This window comes from Lissotriton vulgaris, chromosome 1_1 (assembly GCF_964263255.1).
Source record: "Lissotriton vulgaris chromosome 1_1, aLisVul1.2, whole genome shotgun sequence".
Lineage (NCBI taxonomy): Eukaryota > Metazoa > Chordata > Amphibia > Caudata > Salamandridae > Lissotriton > Lissotriton vulgaris.
In genome coordinates this window covers 155,985,217-156,001,488 of record NC_141685.1, presented here as the reverse complement: position 1 = coordinate 156,001,488, position 16,272 = coordinate 155,985,217, and the positions used below count along the sequence as shown (strand labels likewise).

At 49.0% G+C, this 16,272-nt stretch overlaps 1 long non-coding RNA gene across 3 annotated transcripts in view; it reads left to right on the top strand.

The window, feature by feature from the left end:
• LOC147737922 (uncharacterized) overlaps positions 1 to 16,272 on the top strand; it is a 288,729-nt gene that overhangs the window by 14,871 nt on the left and 257,586 nt on the right. For all 3 annotated transcript variants that reach the window (XR_015304735.1, XR_015304733.1, XR_015304734.1), the window contains exon 2: positions 6,491 to 6,669. This is a non-coding gene — a long non-coding RNA (uncharacterized LOC147737922). The remainder of the gene's footprint in view (positions 1 to 6,490; positions 6,670 to 16,272) is intronic.

Below are 16,272 nucleotides of genomic sequence, written 5' to 3'. Positions count from 1 at the left end.
TGAAGCCCTGCCGACACAGAGGAATTGTGTGGCATTGTGATCGGCACATGAAAAGACGGACACCTATCTGTCCTAAGGCCTGGGCTCCCCTGCTGGAAATGGCGGCCTGAGAAGACTGCCGGGACTCACGGAGGCAGATGGAGCCACGGAGGACTGTGCTCGCTGTTGAACAGGCGACAAGCCGAACCGTGAGTGCCCAGCGGTCGTTCGATTTTCTGGCAGGCTAGACGCTGGGAGGAGAGGCTGCGGACGGCAAGACAGCAGAGGTGACGCTCGGCGGCGCTGGGGGAGGTGAGCCGGAAACGGCGATACGCAAGGTCCCAGCGCAGCAGGAGATCCTAGGCCGCTAACGGAGGTGGAGTTCTGCACAGGCTGAGGTACGGGACAGTAACGGGCGCGCTCCTGGGACACTAACCCGCCACCTCCTGTGACACACTTGCGGCTGCACCGGGGGTGGTCGCCCCCCCTCTCTGGCTAGAGGGGGATAAGTGAAGATCCAAAGGAGCGCACACAAACCGCCTAATATCGGACCCACATGAGCCACATGGACAGCGGCCTATACCGTTTGGAACTCGCTACACGGGAGAGATAGATGAGCTGCCTCCGAACATAGTAATTGAGGAGCACTATTGGAGCTAAACACGGGCAGCCTAGACAGTTGACCCTACGTGACACAGTGCCTGAGTGGAGGGAGCACGGAAGTGCGGCAAAACGCTACTCGGACTCACGCGCACTTGCCGCCAGAAGCAGGCTGAACTGGGTGGAAGCGGATCTGTCAGGCACCTCATTTGGCGACCTACAGGGGGGCACATCGGGTGGCAGAAGTGCGCAGACAGCCAGGAACGTGTTGCGGGGGGAACTTGCAACACGCTTTGATCGAGCTCCACGAGACACCAGCAAACAGACATACCGGGTCCCCAGGGGATAGCGGACATAATCTGGGGGTGCACTGTACTGTCGAGGTCAATCACGCACACCGGTGGTGACCGACGGAGGGCGAAAGTAAGAGGCACTTAACAGTAAGCAAGAAGCGGAAACTTATTCTGTTGCTGGCGTCCCCCCCCCCCCACGGGTCTGCTCCAATGGGGAAGCCTGACAAGACACAGCCCACGCTTACATTTGAACTGCGTAAGGGTGGACGCCAAGGGCACACTTCAGCACCGAACGTGGATCATGAGGCGGCCGCACCACAGTCCTCCGCCCTTGAAAAAACGTAAGCTGCAATCCAAAATAGTCTGCAGTCTATCGATGGGAAAATCGAAGTCCTCACTGGAAGGATGGACCAATTCTCGTCGGAATTGGACAAGCACACGGTTCGTCAAATCGAGGCTGAACAGCGTATATCTGACACGGAGGACGGCTTGCAACAAATTGCGGACAAAACGGGCGAATTCGCCAAACAGTTAGAGGTCATGCAGGCACGGAGCGAGGACAGTGAAGCGAGATCCCGCAGGAATAATATTCGCATAATAGGTCTGCCGGAATCCTCAAATGTAGGGAAACTGGAGGACTATGTCGAGACCCTACTGCAGGATTTATGCTATCCATAGGATGAGGACAAGAAGTCATGGTTCCTCTTGTGGAGTGCTCTAGCAGTGTGACATCCAAATACGCGAAGAGTGGTGTGGTGAGTGGATGATGTGCAACTTGATGCGTATGAAGTGCTCTCTGTAATAGAATCATATTGCCCTCTGCCTATGTTTAGGTTACAGTTCATTTCTCTTTACACATGAACATATGGGTTGATTAATGTAGACTGGTGTTTCAGTTCACAAGCAAGAAAAAGAGGCTTCATCGCAGATGACACGCCTGTTCCGACATGCATACTGAATCTAGATCGTCTGTATTAGGAACGCATTGAGCTGCAGTTGGCATTCCTACGCAGTCTGTGGGTGATGGGGTGCACGGAAAAACACAGCCTGGTGAATATATGCAATGGGGAATATTATTTGAAGCGCGCCGGCCCGTTGGGGTTGTAGGCGACATGCTGTGTAAATATATGTTGAAGTTATAAATATTCCGTGTACTGAACAATTTTGCTACTGAGGAGCTGCCGGCCACTGGTTGGTTGTAGGCGTGCGGCTGTGTAACCTATTTATTACTAATAAAGGTATTGAAGACTCAAAAAAAACAAAAAAAGGTTTGGGGAGAAGAATGATGACTGCCTCACACAGGGTGGGAGGTATTATCTGCCTTTCCAGGGCTTCTGCATATACTTTAAGGAGATGGGGAATCAATAAATCTTCATAGGCCTTATAAAAATCAGCTGTGAAACCGTCGAGCCCCGGGACCGAGGAACTCTTCAGGGCAGAGATGCCTTAGAGATAGGCTCACCGAGAAAGTCCTGCATAAACTTCTTGAGATAAAACAAAGCGACCTCAGATAAATAGCTCTCGTGCTGGACCCTGTCTTGAACCAATCTAGTGGTGTATAATGTTTCAAAATAGGACATGAATTTCCCCTGGATATCCAGTGGGTCAGTGATCGGTTGTCCCGACGAAGTTCTCATCGGGGATGTATGCCTTACAATAGAGAGGTCAAATCATCTGTGCTAGGATTCGTCCCGGCCGCTCACCTTTGCCGTATTTCCTGGCATTGTAGTATTTCCCCATAAAAAGAATCTCCCTCTCAGCGGTATCTTTGAATTCTGTGAGCAGAATATACACACTCATGTATGCTTTAAAACTCTCCCATAAAATTGCCACAGTGTCTACTGAACCAGTGTTAATGACGAAGTAATCCTCTATCGCTTCTCGTAATTCCTGTCTAAAAACGTCATCATCTAATGCGTGGCTGGGAAATCGCCACTGTCGTTCAAAACCCTCGGGTCGCGGGACCTTCAATGTTAATAATACAGGGGAGTGATTTAGGAAACAACTGAAAACTTTTCTTTTTCCTAAGTAATTGTCCCATCTTCCTTGGTTGTCCCCCTGTTTGAGCATTATTCGTGATCATAGCGCTGGGATGCCTCTGGGTAACCATGCGCTCTACAAATCTGGCTAATAATAATAATAATAATAAGTGATCCGAATATGTGTGAGGAAGCGTCCGGATCACATGACACCAGCTGATAAGTTCTGGGGATGCCAGCCAATAGTCGAGCCTCGTCCATGTGTAATGACTGCCAGTGCAGTGAGTATAGTCAGTGCTATGTGGGTTTTGCGTACGACCTATGTCACTTAAGGAGAAGCCCTCTATCGCTTCTCGTATGTGCGTCCAGCATCAGTCACCCTGGCAGCGGCGCCACACTCCAGTGTATTTCCGCCTGGCCTCCTGTACCATGATTGTAAAGTCTGGATATAGGCACAGCTTGGAGCCCTGCCATACCATTTCGCCCCGTTCTTGTGCCAGGTGCTGGGCCGTGTCTCGATCCCTAAAGTTCATGACACGGGCAATGATGGGTCTGGGCGGGCATCCAGATTGGGCCTTGGACCTAGTGTTCTATGAGCGCGTCCTATCACAAAGCCCATAGTGAAGACTTATCTACAAAACAAGTCTATCAGGATTGTTTCTACCAAGGTGTACATGCGACCAGCGGCTGTCGATTCCGGAACACCCAAAATGTGCATATTATTTTGGCGACTGCGCGCCTCTAAGTCCTCTTTCTTGATCGCGATGTCTTTGAGGTAACGTTCCATTTGGCCGAGCCATTTCAAGGATTGAGCCGTTCCATCTCCTAGATCTGATGTATGCGAATCCACCACGTCGAGTTTTCTCTCGTGAACTTGGATCTTCGATCCCAGATCCGCCATGTGCTTATCTAGGGCATCAAAGCGCACATCTAAGGCTCTGAACCACGCTCTCATCTCTTGTAGCAGGGAACCTAATTTGTTGGTATCACCCTCTGGTGTTGTGTCTTTCTGGCCACCTTTCGCCATGTTGTCAGGGGTTCTTGGGCTACTTCGGTGACCTTTTCGAAGGGGAGAAGGCGCTGTTTGGGGTCTTTGCGGCCCATACCGCAGTTCCACCCGCCAAGTATTAATTAAGCCCAATGCCAGAGTCTTCTGGTTATGGGCGCAGAGCAGGTGCAAGTAGCTGGCGAAGAGAGATTAGGCAAGCAGAACTGATCAGCAAGGAATGGGCATCCAACCCATGTTTGTATTTTCCTGACAACAGGGGAGGTTTTGGGTATTTCACTATTGTCTCCCACAATGGATCTTGTGGTGCAGCAGTGGTCCGGGCACAGTACTTCCACAGAGCAGGTTGTTTGAAGACAAGGCAATGTGCAGTCAGCAGTTAATGTTTCAAGTTTACTGCAGCATAAATTGGTGGCTGGGGCAGAGACATGGCTGAGGTTCGGATTCCGTTTTTCGCTCCGGGAGCAGCGCAGCCACGCAAGGTAGGGTTACAACAATGGAGCCCTACGGGGAAAAGGGGGAGAACAGCACAGGCCGCGGCCGAGCGAGTGCAAATGCGGGGAGGAGATTCCCAAAGGAGCTTCGGAAATGCTGTACCAGGTGTCGACGAGGGAATGATCACAGGCACCGTCCCTGTGTGCCCCTGCGATCAACGCAGACATAAAAGTGCCGCGCTCGGACCACCGGAGGTCAAACGGACCTCTCGCCAGTACCGAGCGCCGCTTTGCCCAGAATGTGGCCGCTCAACGCTCCAGTCCATGGCCCGGTGACTCACAGCACCCCAGCTGCTGGCTCAGTCCCTCCGCCGCCGCACCCGGAGTCTCCTCATATCGTCGATGCCGCCATCTTGAAAGTCGTCCTTCCGTCTGGAGTCACCGATTTCTGCCGTTCCGGTTGTTTTCTCGCAGCACCGCAGGGAGACTTTTAATCAGGATCCCTTCTGCTGCATTTAGGCGTCTTCTCCCTGCCCGGTAGCCACGCTGGATAGCGGGAATTCACGTTGTTGCAACGACTGCTGGCAGAGCTTCAAAGCTGAGCAACCATCTTGGTTTCCGGCTTGGCCATGGCCCCGGCTCTCACCTCTTCTTCAGCCCTGGTGCCACTGTGCCTGCTGCACTAACAATATATGTGCCTATGTTCTCTGTCCTTGGAGTATTTTGCACTTTGACCCCTAACCTTCGGTGCACTGGGAGTTGGTTGCACTGGGCTGTTTACTTTTATGTACCCTGATGTGACTCCATCTGCCCTCATATGAACCATACATTAGATAAGACCCTTTTAACTCTGCGACCCGGAAGGGCCTCTCTGAAACCTGATATGCAGAGAATAGATATAAGAAAACAAAGCAAGAGAAAAAAATGGGGATATAAAAAAGAGTGAATGTTGTAGAAAAACAAAGGTTATGAAGTGCGTGTGTGATTAGGGTGACCAGGTGCCCCGGATTTACCAGGACAACCCCGGTTTTTCAATTTTCAAGAAATTTGTCTTGTGTCCCTGTTTTCATAGAGGGCTAACTGAAAGAGGCACATTTTTATGTATTCCAAAGGAGGACTGGCTAGTTTCTGTTATCAGAAAGCAATTTAATTAGCAGGTATGAAACAGTGTTTAAGCTTTGCTTCTTGGAAGTGAGAGCAGATTTCCTGCTCTCGCTTCCAAGAAGCAAAGCAGAGTTTGCTATGGCATGGCGGGAGACATTGCAGCTGGCCCTAGGGGATGATAGTCCCCAGGCCATCAAGGGCTCTAGAATGGGGGCTTCGCGCCCCCCCCCCCCTCCAATGAGTACAAAGCCCCTTGGAGGTGGTGGTCCCTGGGGCCCAGGGTGTCACGAATTCACCCACCTGTACTCCGGTTATTCCTTCCTTGATGCTGCTATTACCCAACTCCTTCTGAACTCCACCGGAGAGGCAAGGATAAGATTCACTTGCCGCCCTGATCGAACCCCGGGGGAGGGGGGAATAGGGATGAGAGAAAAGAGATGACACACTGGATTCTTGTAGACCGACTTGACAATTCGTTTAGAATGTCTCTCGAGAAAGACAAAGTGTTACTGGGCTTCAGTTTTCAGCTCGTGTATAATCTGATAAATGTACCCGATTAATCTGAACACCCTAAATCACTTCTTTAAGTCAAACATCTGCTTTGGAACTCTTAATTGGGTATACCTGAATTACCCTTGACCTTTTCTCTTGAGGATTCTTGAAACTAAAAGAAAGAATAAACAAAAAAAACACTACAGGTGCACTAATAATCTGTGATTGCTCAAATTATCACAAGAGTTACTGATTTCCTTTACAATATTTGCTACGTAATTTCACATTAAATATATATAAATAATAATAACAATCGAGCTCTCTGTTCCCTTTCAGTCTTCTAATCAGACTCAAGGTATTTACACAAATATCTGTTTTACTTTAACATTCTTCACTTACTCAATGTCCTTCAAGTCCTTGGATTGTTTCAGGAAGAGTTTTAAAACGTTCTCTTGATTTATAGAAGGTCAAGAGGTCTGCCACAGCTTTCATTAAGTTTAAATTCTTACTGGTATGTGTTCAAGCATGCTAACGCTTTACCATTCAGAGCGAGGTGTTGCTTGGCAACCCTTTGTTGATTCTCTTTTCTTTTCTCTTTTGCAGGAAATCGGAAACAGTGCCGGGAGAGGATTTGGAGCCGGAAATTCAGAAACAGGAAGGAACGTCTGAAATGTGCTCCGGGCAGCAAGAACACAGCCGAAGACACTGAGTGAAGACAGGGAAGGAAGCAGGGTGGAGCGCTGAAGAGCTTCGGATGATCTGCCACCCAGGTCCGGAGTCTGGTGAGTGTTTAGGCACGAAGCAAAGCATCGGGAACCAAGTGGGTGGGGTTTAAATAGCTTTGGGTCTCAGGTTTTCTCACTTGTGCAGGTGAAGGTGATTTGGGCCTTAGATCTTTCCCAAGTAATTCACGTGTACATGCCAAGACCGTTTACACATGCAGGAAATGCCTCCTGCCCCCACACACAAAAGGTCTTCGTATGTGACAGGGTTTTTCCGGATGCAAGGCGTGGAAAGATCTGACCAATCTTGGAGTATGTACATGTGTTTCTGTTTCCACGATCTTTCTGACGCATCATAACCCTTCCAGTCAATTAAATACTGTAATCGACCATGTATACGTTTTGCATCTATAATGCGATTTTCTTCATATGCAATATTGTCTCCAACTACAACAGGTGGAGGAGGGTTGTCTTTTCGTGTGGACGGATGTAATGACTGATATTTTCCTACTTTTCTGGTGTTTCAGCTAGTTAGCTATAAAGTAATTACTCATCACAGTCCCTTCCCAGAACGCCTAACAACAAAACACCACATTTAGATTACCTATCTGAGAAAGGAATAACATAAATAACTAAAGATACTATAGATCATAGCTCCGAGGGTATGTAAAGCAACGTCCTCCGATGAATCAGAATCAAATATCAAATCAGGTCAGCAACGTCTTCTGACGATCAACGCGCACTTACACGAGCAATGCACCCTGGTGTGAATCAATATCAAATCAGCAACGTCTTCCGACGAATCAATATTAAATCAGCAATGTCTTCCGACTAATCAAATATCAAATCAAGTCAGCAACGTCTTCCGACGATCAATGCGCACCTACGCGAGCAACGCACCCTGGTGCGAATCAGCAACACCTTCCGGTGAAAATCAGTACATAGCTCTTACGCTATGTTGGGTTGGTCTACCAGCAATTTAGGTATTCCTGCTTAGGAGCCGATTTCCCTTCCGTATCTACAATTACTCATAAGAGGGGAACTAGCACATCCCTCTGTAAGCACTTGGTAAAAAAGAGGCCGACCTTCCTCCACAGAGAATAAGGACAAATGATATATTCTCCCATGTAGTCATCCCTAATCATGAGCAGCGCACCTTCCCATCATCAGTTACCTGTAAGAAGGGAATCACCCATCCTTCTATACGACAGCACCTGGTTAAGAAGAACCCACACTCCCTCTTAGTGACAACAAACAAATGGAATTAATGCAAATTGGGGTCTTTTATTACACAATGATGAAAGGACATAGAAAGAAATGACTTATTAATACACATACACACATATAGAACCTGAAAATAAAGGAATAATTAGATAAAATTAGTCATACATGGAACACCTCACCATATTATTAGACATCTGCAATCTGAAGACAGGTCAGTCTCTCTTTCCCTCTTCGGTTGGGTCAGGACTCTCTGTTCCACAAACACGACTGCACGTCTGCACCGTGATGCTTCACCAGACTGCCAAAACCACCAGATAGTCATCTCACCCTCACTTGGACCCGCTTTCACTAATATAGAATGTAGCTCTCTCTCGAAGCTTCTAGAAGAACCCGCCTACCGTTCTCATGAGATTCCTGTACCTTTCCGTACCAGGCACACAACAGCAGCTGGCCAAGCGTTTGTTATGGCTCCAGCGCGAAGAGAGCACATTTCTCCGATAAGAACCAGTGCTTGCTGGTTCACTACTAGCGAACAACACATTGAAACTAAAACATTGCGTTTCACCTAAAGAGGCTTAGCAGGATGGTGTCAGAAAAGAACATGGCATCGCTCGAGCATAGGCCTTTAGGCCCGAAAAAGAGCGAAAAGCAGCATATAAGGGGACATAAAGCTGTCAAAGTCTATAGGCAAGCCCTATCAACTAGGTGAAATAAAGGTTGGGAATGGACAAAACACCATACATGTTCGAATGACAGCAGCATATAATGAGATGGTGGTGGGCAACGGTCATAACCGAGCCAAAAAAGCACCAATACCTCAGTCACTACAACGGATCATGTGGTTTGAGCAAAGATACACGAAAAACTGGGTGGATGGCATATTCCGAGGGCAAAGTTAATCTCATTGAAACTGGATTCAAAATGTTATTTATGGGAAAGGGGCCAATGAACCTAGGTTTTAGTTTTTTGGGGCCTTCAATCTGGATATTTCTGGTTGATAACCGGACGAGATCCCCTACTTTATAGGGTGATGCTGGTGTTTTGTGTTTATCGACTGATAATTTGACCTTTTTGTTTATTGTTGGCTAAACTACGCTTGGCTTGTTCTTGAAATTCCCGCAATTCTGTTAATCTTTCGGTCACAGCAGGCATAAATCTGGAAGGATGGCAGGAATAGATCGTGGATGGAAGCCTGTTATAAAAAAGAAAGGGGAACAGCCTAAAGCTGCATGATAGCTATTGTTGTATGAAAACTCTGCCAATGGTAGGACCTCGTCCCAATGAGCCGATATAATGAAGGTTAGGCACCGTAGACTTTGTTCAAGGTATTGATTAACTTTTTCTGTCTGGCCGTCAGTCTGTGGGTGAAAAGCGGAGGATAATGCTATTTCCATTCCTAAATGTTTGCACAACTGACTCCAGAATGTGAGAAGTTGGCCTGATATATAATGCTCACTAATTCTAGGGATCACTTTGTATCAGTCCAAACAACCCTTATGGTGATTGGTTGTAAGTCAACCTTATAGACCAGCTATCCTAGTAGCATGGACAAGAACAGTCTTTAGGCTAAACTCTGAATGGCATGTAAAGCCAGCTGTTTTACCACATATAACCTTTGAATACCAAATGAAAAGACACCACACAAGTTGATATGAAAATAAACTGTCTATTTATTTATAACAAAATACCTCTGAACTCTTTATGAGGTCAGAGGCCTAAGCACATGACAATTACTAAAAAGAAATACGAGTATCCACAATAATTACACGAGTGCCTTAGGGGCACGACAACCATATACTCAATACAATGGAATGCGAGGAAAAGAAGAACAGTGAGAGGATCCAGAGGCTAGAGGATCGCTGGGACTACGCTACCAACTGAAGAAAGTAGGAGCAGGAGGCCCACGGGACTCACATGCAGAGAGGAGACTCACAAGCGAGATGCATACCAACGTCTATGGATCTAACTGTTTAAAGAGTTACGGATTCCGTACGAACCCAACTAGCTAAGGGAAAAACAACAGTGGACCTGGACACTAGGATAGTGGACACAGACTTCAGCACCCAGATGCCTTAGTTACCTAACCCACGGACTGCGGGTGCATAGGGCTGAAAGTATGTTGGGTTTCTGTGTTGATCCCAATGGAGCCTGAAGTAAGAGTTGCTGGCAGGCGACCAGATGGAGGTGTCCAGAGTGATCCAAGGATGGATCAAGGAAGAAGAAGTCCTGAAAGGGAAGGGGACAGAGTCTCAGTCACTAGCCAGTGACTATACCGGAACCAGGAGGGAACCAGATGCTTTTGCCTCGATCAGGATGAAGAGTGGACGCCTGACTCTGAAGCTGCGCGGACCAGGAGCTGTTCTCGACGACCAGGCTGGGGGCGCAAGCTGTCCCACGAAGTCTGCTGCTGTTGGCGGTGTTGGATCGTCGATCTGGTCAACAGGCCTTGGCAAATGCAAGCCACGCGGTGGAGCAAAGATGGCGTCTGGTGCGGACCAGGAGGGTCCGGGGTACTTCTCCTTTGCAGGGAAGTAAGGGCCAGTCTGGGGGACCAGACCAGCAGTGTTGATTCGTTTGGGTCGTCGTCTCAGAGGTCACTAGCCAGCCGGCAAGTGACCAGCCAACCGGGTCAGCAGCAACCAGGCAAAAGGGCCCCACGCAGATCTCGTGGATGCTGGGGGGCTGGTCTTTGGTGCAGGTGCTGCTTAGGTGTAGGGCTTCTCAAACCCTGATGCACTCACTCGAGGATCCCTCGGCGGTCGTGCTGGAAGCACAATGCAGGCTTGTGAAGATGGCCGGCTTCAAGTGTCTCGTCGCACCCACGGGTCCCAGCTGTGCTGTGGAGGCAGGTTGAAGTCAGAGAGGTCTGAAGATCCGGTTCTCGTCGAGCTGGGCAGTCTTGTTCCTGGAGGAAGGACGTTGCAGCAAACCGCAAAGATGCTTGATGGTGCCTGCGGAACAGGATGGTCACTCCCCGACCATAGGGGAGATTCTTCCATCTTCTGAGGAGCAGAACGTCGAAGGGTCAAGAGTTTCTTCTTCTGAAGTTGTCAAGAGTAATCTAATTTCTAAGAGACCAGCTCCTACCTTTATCCGGCTAAAGGGGGCTGCACTACGACTAGGTCCCTCCCCTGGGTGGGACCAGGAAGGGGGGTCGTTACACCCCCTTTCCTTTGTCAGGTTTCGCACCAGAGCTGGAGCAGGAGTGCCCCATCGACTGGTTTGAACCAGTGTATGCACGGGACACCTTGTGTGCCCCAGGCATGTCTCATTCTGTTCAGCCTGGTCCTCCCTAATACACAAAGTCATGTCTGGGGTGGTGCTGGCACCTCCCCGGACAGGAAGCCCTTTGTCCAAGCCTCCCTCGCTGGAAGGACTCCCAGCAGCAAAGGTCAGACTTGTGTCTGGTGGCAGCATCCATTTTGTGATGCTGAGGCTCTGTTTAAGTTTAACTGGGGTTCTGGTTCTGTACATGTCTTGACCCTCTAGAAGGGTGGAATGCTACCCCCGTCGCCAGAACTGGCGAGGGGGTAGTATTCCAATTCGTATGACACCTTACTCAATATGTTTTGATAATGCTATACCTAAGTTAGCAAATAACCGCGAGGATTATAATGCACTTAAGAGTATATGGTATAGCGTTATCATGGAAACAGCCTAAGGACATGGTTCCGAAAGCTGCAGACAGGCTCAGCTCATGCTAGAGCACAATCTCACATATTTCCAAGCACTCTGCCTCCAGGATTGATGAGGCCTACCATAGGAGTGACTTATAGGAATCTATGTGTCCATTTTAGGTTAGATATAGGTATACTATATCTATAGCAAAGGGTGATTACACCACCTTGCCCCAGCTGTACTACCAGCCAGTTGTGTCAGTTTAGGGATGGCCAGCCAGGGGTGGCATAATACATGCTGCAGCCCCTGGTAGGCCCTGGGTATACCTATGCCCTGGGTACTTAAGGTACACTGTACAGGGGCTGATAAGGTGACCCAGTATCCAATCAGATATGTACCTAGGGTACATGGAGTCCATTTTAACAGAGAGAGCAGGAAGCCTGGGGCCCTGAATAGCAGGATCCCAGTCCAACTATGTCGAAAACCAGCTAAACACTAGGCAAAAAAGTTGGGGGCAACCATAGTCAGGTATCCACCTTCCTACACAGAATTTTTAAACGAATTGAGGGCCCCTGTCGGAAATTATTTTACTGGGAAGGCCATGTAGTTTTACAATATGGTTTAAGAACACTTCACTAAATTCTGTAGCTGTTGGTAGTTTTTGTAAGGGAATAAAGTGCCCCATTTTAGACAAAATATCCACAACTTCTAAAATTCCAGTGAAGTTATGGGATTTAGGCAAATCTGTGATGAAGTTCAAACTGATAGTATGCCAGGGAAGCGGAGGTATGGGCAATGGTTGTAGAAGACCTTTAGGGGATGAATGGGAGGACTTTTGTCGTGCGCACACTGGGCAGGCTTTTATATATTGTTGGACGTCCAAGGGACAAGGGGGCGATGGTTGTTCACCTTCTTAATGGAGGGTGGAAGACAGGTATCAATGGCATGTAAAAGCCACTTTTGGACGACACCCGAAAGAGTGATAGACATTTGTTTTGTGATAGGAGCATTGGAAGACAGAATCTTATTGAGAGCTTCAATGTCCAGTTTTCCCCAGTTCATAGTTGGTTTCCTGATGCTAGGCGCGGCTACAGGTGAGTTCACTGAGATCTCGAAACCAAGCCGATCGCAAAGTGATCAGACCAACATAAGGGAAGAGCTGGTGGGCTTTGAATGTTGGATAAACTGAAGAAAATAGGGTCCAGTAGGTGGCCGGCCACATGAATGGGACCGGAGTTGCAAAGTGCAATATTCAATGCTGCCAGATAAAAGTAGCGCTGTTAGTACATGCAGAGTCATCCAAGCGTAAGTTAAGGTCGCCCAAGATGGAGAAGTTGGCGGCATTTAAGAGAAAAGGGGTTATTAGGTCAGGAAAGGATGAAGCCCATGGACCGGACAGCCCAGGGGGACGATAAACTAGTATGCCTGAGAAGGTGAGCTTAGGGGTCAGGACAAGCTTAAATAAAGCTGCCTCACAGCTCGTAAATGGCAGGTCTTCAAATTTGCACATTTAGGACTTTTTATAAATTATAGCAATGCCACCACCTGTCTTTCCTGGCTATAGCATAGTTAAACAGTAAAGCTGCAGCTACTTCAGGGCCAGAGCTCATAGCAATAGTAACTTGTAAATCCAGTATTTGTAAACCGCACAGCTACCTGAAGGCATCCCGGCGCTGGGGGCCATTGGGAAAATTAAGCGAGCTGCACGCGTCCGATCTGGGGCCATTGAGTAGGGGTTAGGCAGGACCCCTGCAGCGACTAGAGCGCCTCCCGGAGGGAGAGTGTAGCCGAACAAAATGGCCACCCGGGCAGGAACAGCCCCGCAAAGTACAAGTGCAGGAAAAAAATGAGTATAACACACTCAGTAAAGCAGAAAAATAATGCAACTGCAAGCAACAAAACTATAAGCATCCCTAAACCTAGTAAGGTAGAAAATGGTTTTGGCAGCCACCGAACATGACTACCCCGTCTCCCTCCAGGAATTGTGGTAACAGATCTATAGCCCTTTCGCTCAGTCACTCGTGCTTTCTCTCAGAGAAATATATAAGGAATACAAAGCGGACCTTGCAGGCAAATGAAAACAGAGCATTAGTACTTCTTAATACTTTTAAAGACAAAAACTTGTCTGCTTCTGTTTTTATTGTACAAACCATCTTTATGTTTTTTAGGTCTCGGCGTCAACGCGCGGAAGCGCGTCTCCGCCGAGATCTTTTGTTAGCGACTATGCTTCCCAGGAGACAGTCCCGGCCGCGCGCATCCTTCCAGGCGATTTGTAACTGGAACGCGCGCTGTGGCCAGGCGCTGTCTCCTGGGAAGCGCAAGCACCACACACGCATGCGCATACACACACACACAAGCGCCCATGCACGCACGCACATACATACATACAGAGACACCACCCCTGACACATACACACACGCGCGCACACACACAAGTGCACCGAGGCCCCCCCTCCCCCCCCGCCATCACCGTCGCACTCTTACATACACACACGAGCATACACGCACACACACACACACAAGTGCACCAAGCCCCCCCCAGCCTTTTGGAACTTACCTGGCCAATGTCGGGGACTCTGCTCAGCACGCGGCGCCCAACCTCCTGCCCGGGGCTCCACACCGCTCACAGGAGCCCCAGGCACGAGACGCATTTCACTGCGCCTGCCTCCTCTTCCGGTCTGGACGTGGCCCCGCCCCTGTCACAGGCGACCGTGCCTGACTTCCGGCCGCAGCACAACCATGGCAGTAAACAGGATGCCCCGCCATACCTCCAGCCTACACCGCTGACCCAATCTCTGAAGTCGGAGGGTCCCTTCCCCGCTCTGCAGCACCCCCACTGGCTACACCGCTGCCCTCCGCCATCCAATACCGTCGTGAGTACAAGACCCGCTCTCGCAGAGGCACCTCCCAGCGTCTTTGGCACCCCCAATCCACCCACTTCAGCATAGACACCTGTGGTATTGTTGAGGCGGAGCGCCCGATCCGGGGCCGGCATGAATGAGTGCTGGGGTCTCCACCGCTCCCCTGCTCAGCACGTCTCCCACGATGGCGGCTAGAGCCTCTGGTCAGCCCTTTAGTAAGCCTCTCAGTCTTGGGCTCCAGGCAGGGGTGACTCCAGCTATATCCCAGCAGGTCTCCGACAGCATTAAGCGCCGCCGACCACCGCACTGCTGTCTGCCTCTTCCTCTACAGCCACGGCGTCACCAGGCGTTCCCGGGGGCAAAGCGGCTTCCTCAATACTCGCCGCCCTGCGATCGCCTCCTTAGCTGTTCTGTTCGGTCCGCTCTGGGATCCGCACCGCTGCTCTCTGAAGGACCACAGCACTTCAATTCCGCCGTACCGGCCCGCTCTCCGTGTCGTCACCGACACATCGCAGGTTCCACCGACGCCATCATGGCTCTGCTCGGGCAGGGTTCAACCATCCGCTCGGTGCCCAGCCCTCGTCGACCGAGGTTGTTTGACATACAGCTCTCCATGTTACCAATGCAAACATTTCTGACTTCCCACAGCTGATAAACAAAGGTGCCGGTGTAGGTATTGCCCTGTTCCTAATGAGGCACCTATCGATCTTTCTTCTTCAAATACCATTTAACAATGATAATCACCTAGTTCATGGCTAATGCCTGCTTCTCTAATTCTCTTCAGGTGCTACAAACATTGACAGTGTCCTTGAATCAATAGTACCCAACATTTCTGTCATCATTGTTGGAGACTATTAACTGTACATTAGCAATCAGCTTCATCTGTACTTGCAGTTGTCCTCTAACCACTCACTGCTTAATACTTGCACAACATCCACATGTAATCAGGACAACCCATTAAACCTCACACTGATTTCAAAGCTACTGTCATACTCTCTATTCATGGCTGATCATTCTCTGTCTGTCAGTAGTGAATGCAGAGTAGTGAGTAGTGAGTGCTGAGTGCAGAGTAGTGAATGCAGAGTAGTGAGTAGTGAGTGCTGAGTGCAGAGTAGTGAATGCAGAGTAGTGAGTAGTGAGTGCTGAGTGCAGAGTAGTGAGTGCAGAGTAGTGAGTGCAGAGTAGTGAGTGCAGAGTAGTGAGTGCAGAGTAGTGAGTGCAGAGTAGTGAGTGCAGAGTAGTGAGTGCAGAGTAGTGAGTGCAGAGTAGTGAGTGCAGAGTAGTGAGTGGTGAGTAGTGAGTGCAGAGGAGTGAGTGCAGAGGAGTGAGTGGCGAGGAGTGAGTGCAGAGTGAGTGTGCAGAGTAGTGAGTGCAGAGTAGTGAGTGCAGAGTGAGTGTGCAGAGTAGTGAGTGCAGAGTGAGTGTGCAGAGTAGTGAGTGCAGAGTGAGTGTGCAGAGCAGTGAGTGTGCAGAGCATTGTGTGCTGTTGAGTGCAAAGTGCTGTGTATTGGCAATGTTAATGACAATGCCATTTATTTGTGATTTAAAGAAAAAAAAAATGTCATGAGCAATGCCAATAGCTCTACCATTAATGATGCCGAGACCATTGCATTGCAAATGCTTGTTTTATAGAATGTGCTGTATCTTTTTGACATCCCGGTCTGCAGCAGGACTTCCCCGATTGAGCAGAATAAGTCTTTCAAGCCCCACATCCAGAGCTGTTGGAGCAAATTAGCAGACTAGTTGTTTGGAACCTGACTATTTTATTTAGCGACTTATGTGTTGTCATCACAAACATTTCTCCTGCTTGGGGATTTTAATTATCATGGAGAAGATGTTTTAGATATGGAAGTAGCAAAACTATTATCAGACTTAAAGACTTGAGGACTGCAACAAAAGATTACAGGCCCTACTCACTCGGAGGGCCACAATCTTGGACTTAATCTTCACCACCTCTACTG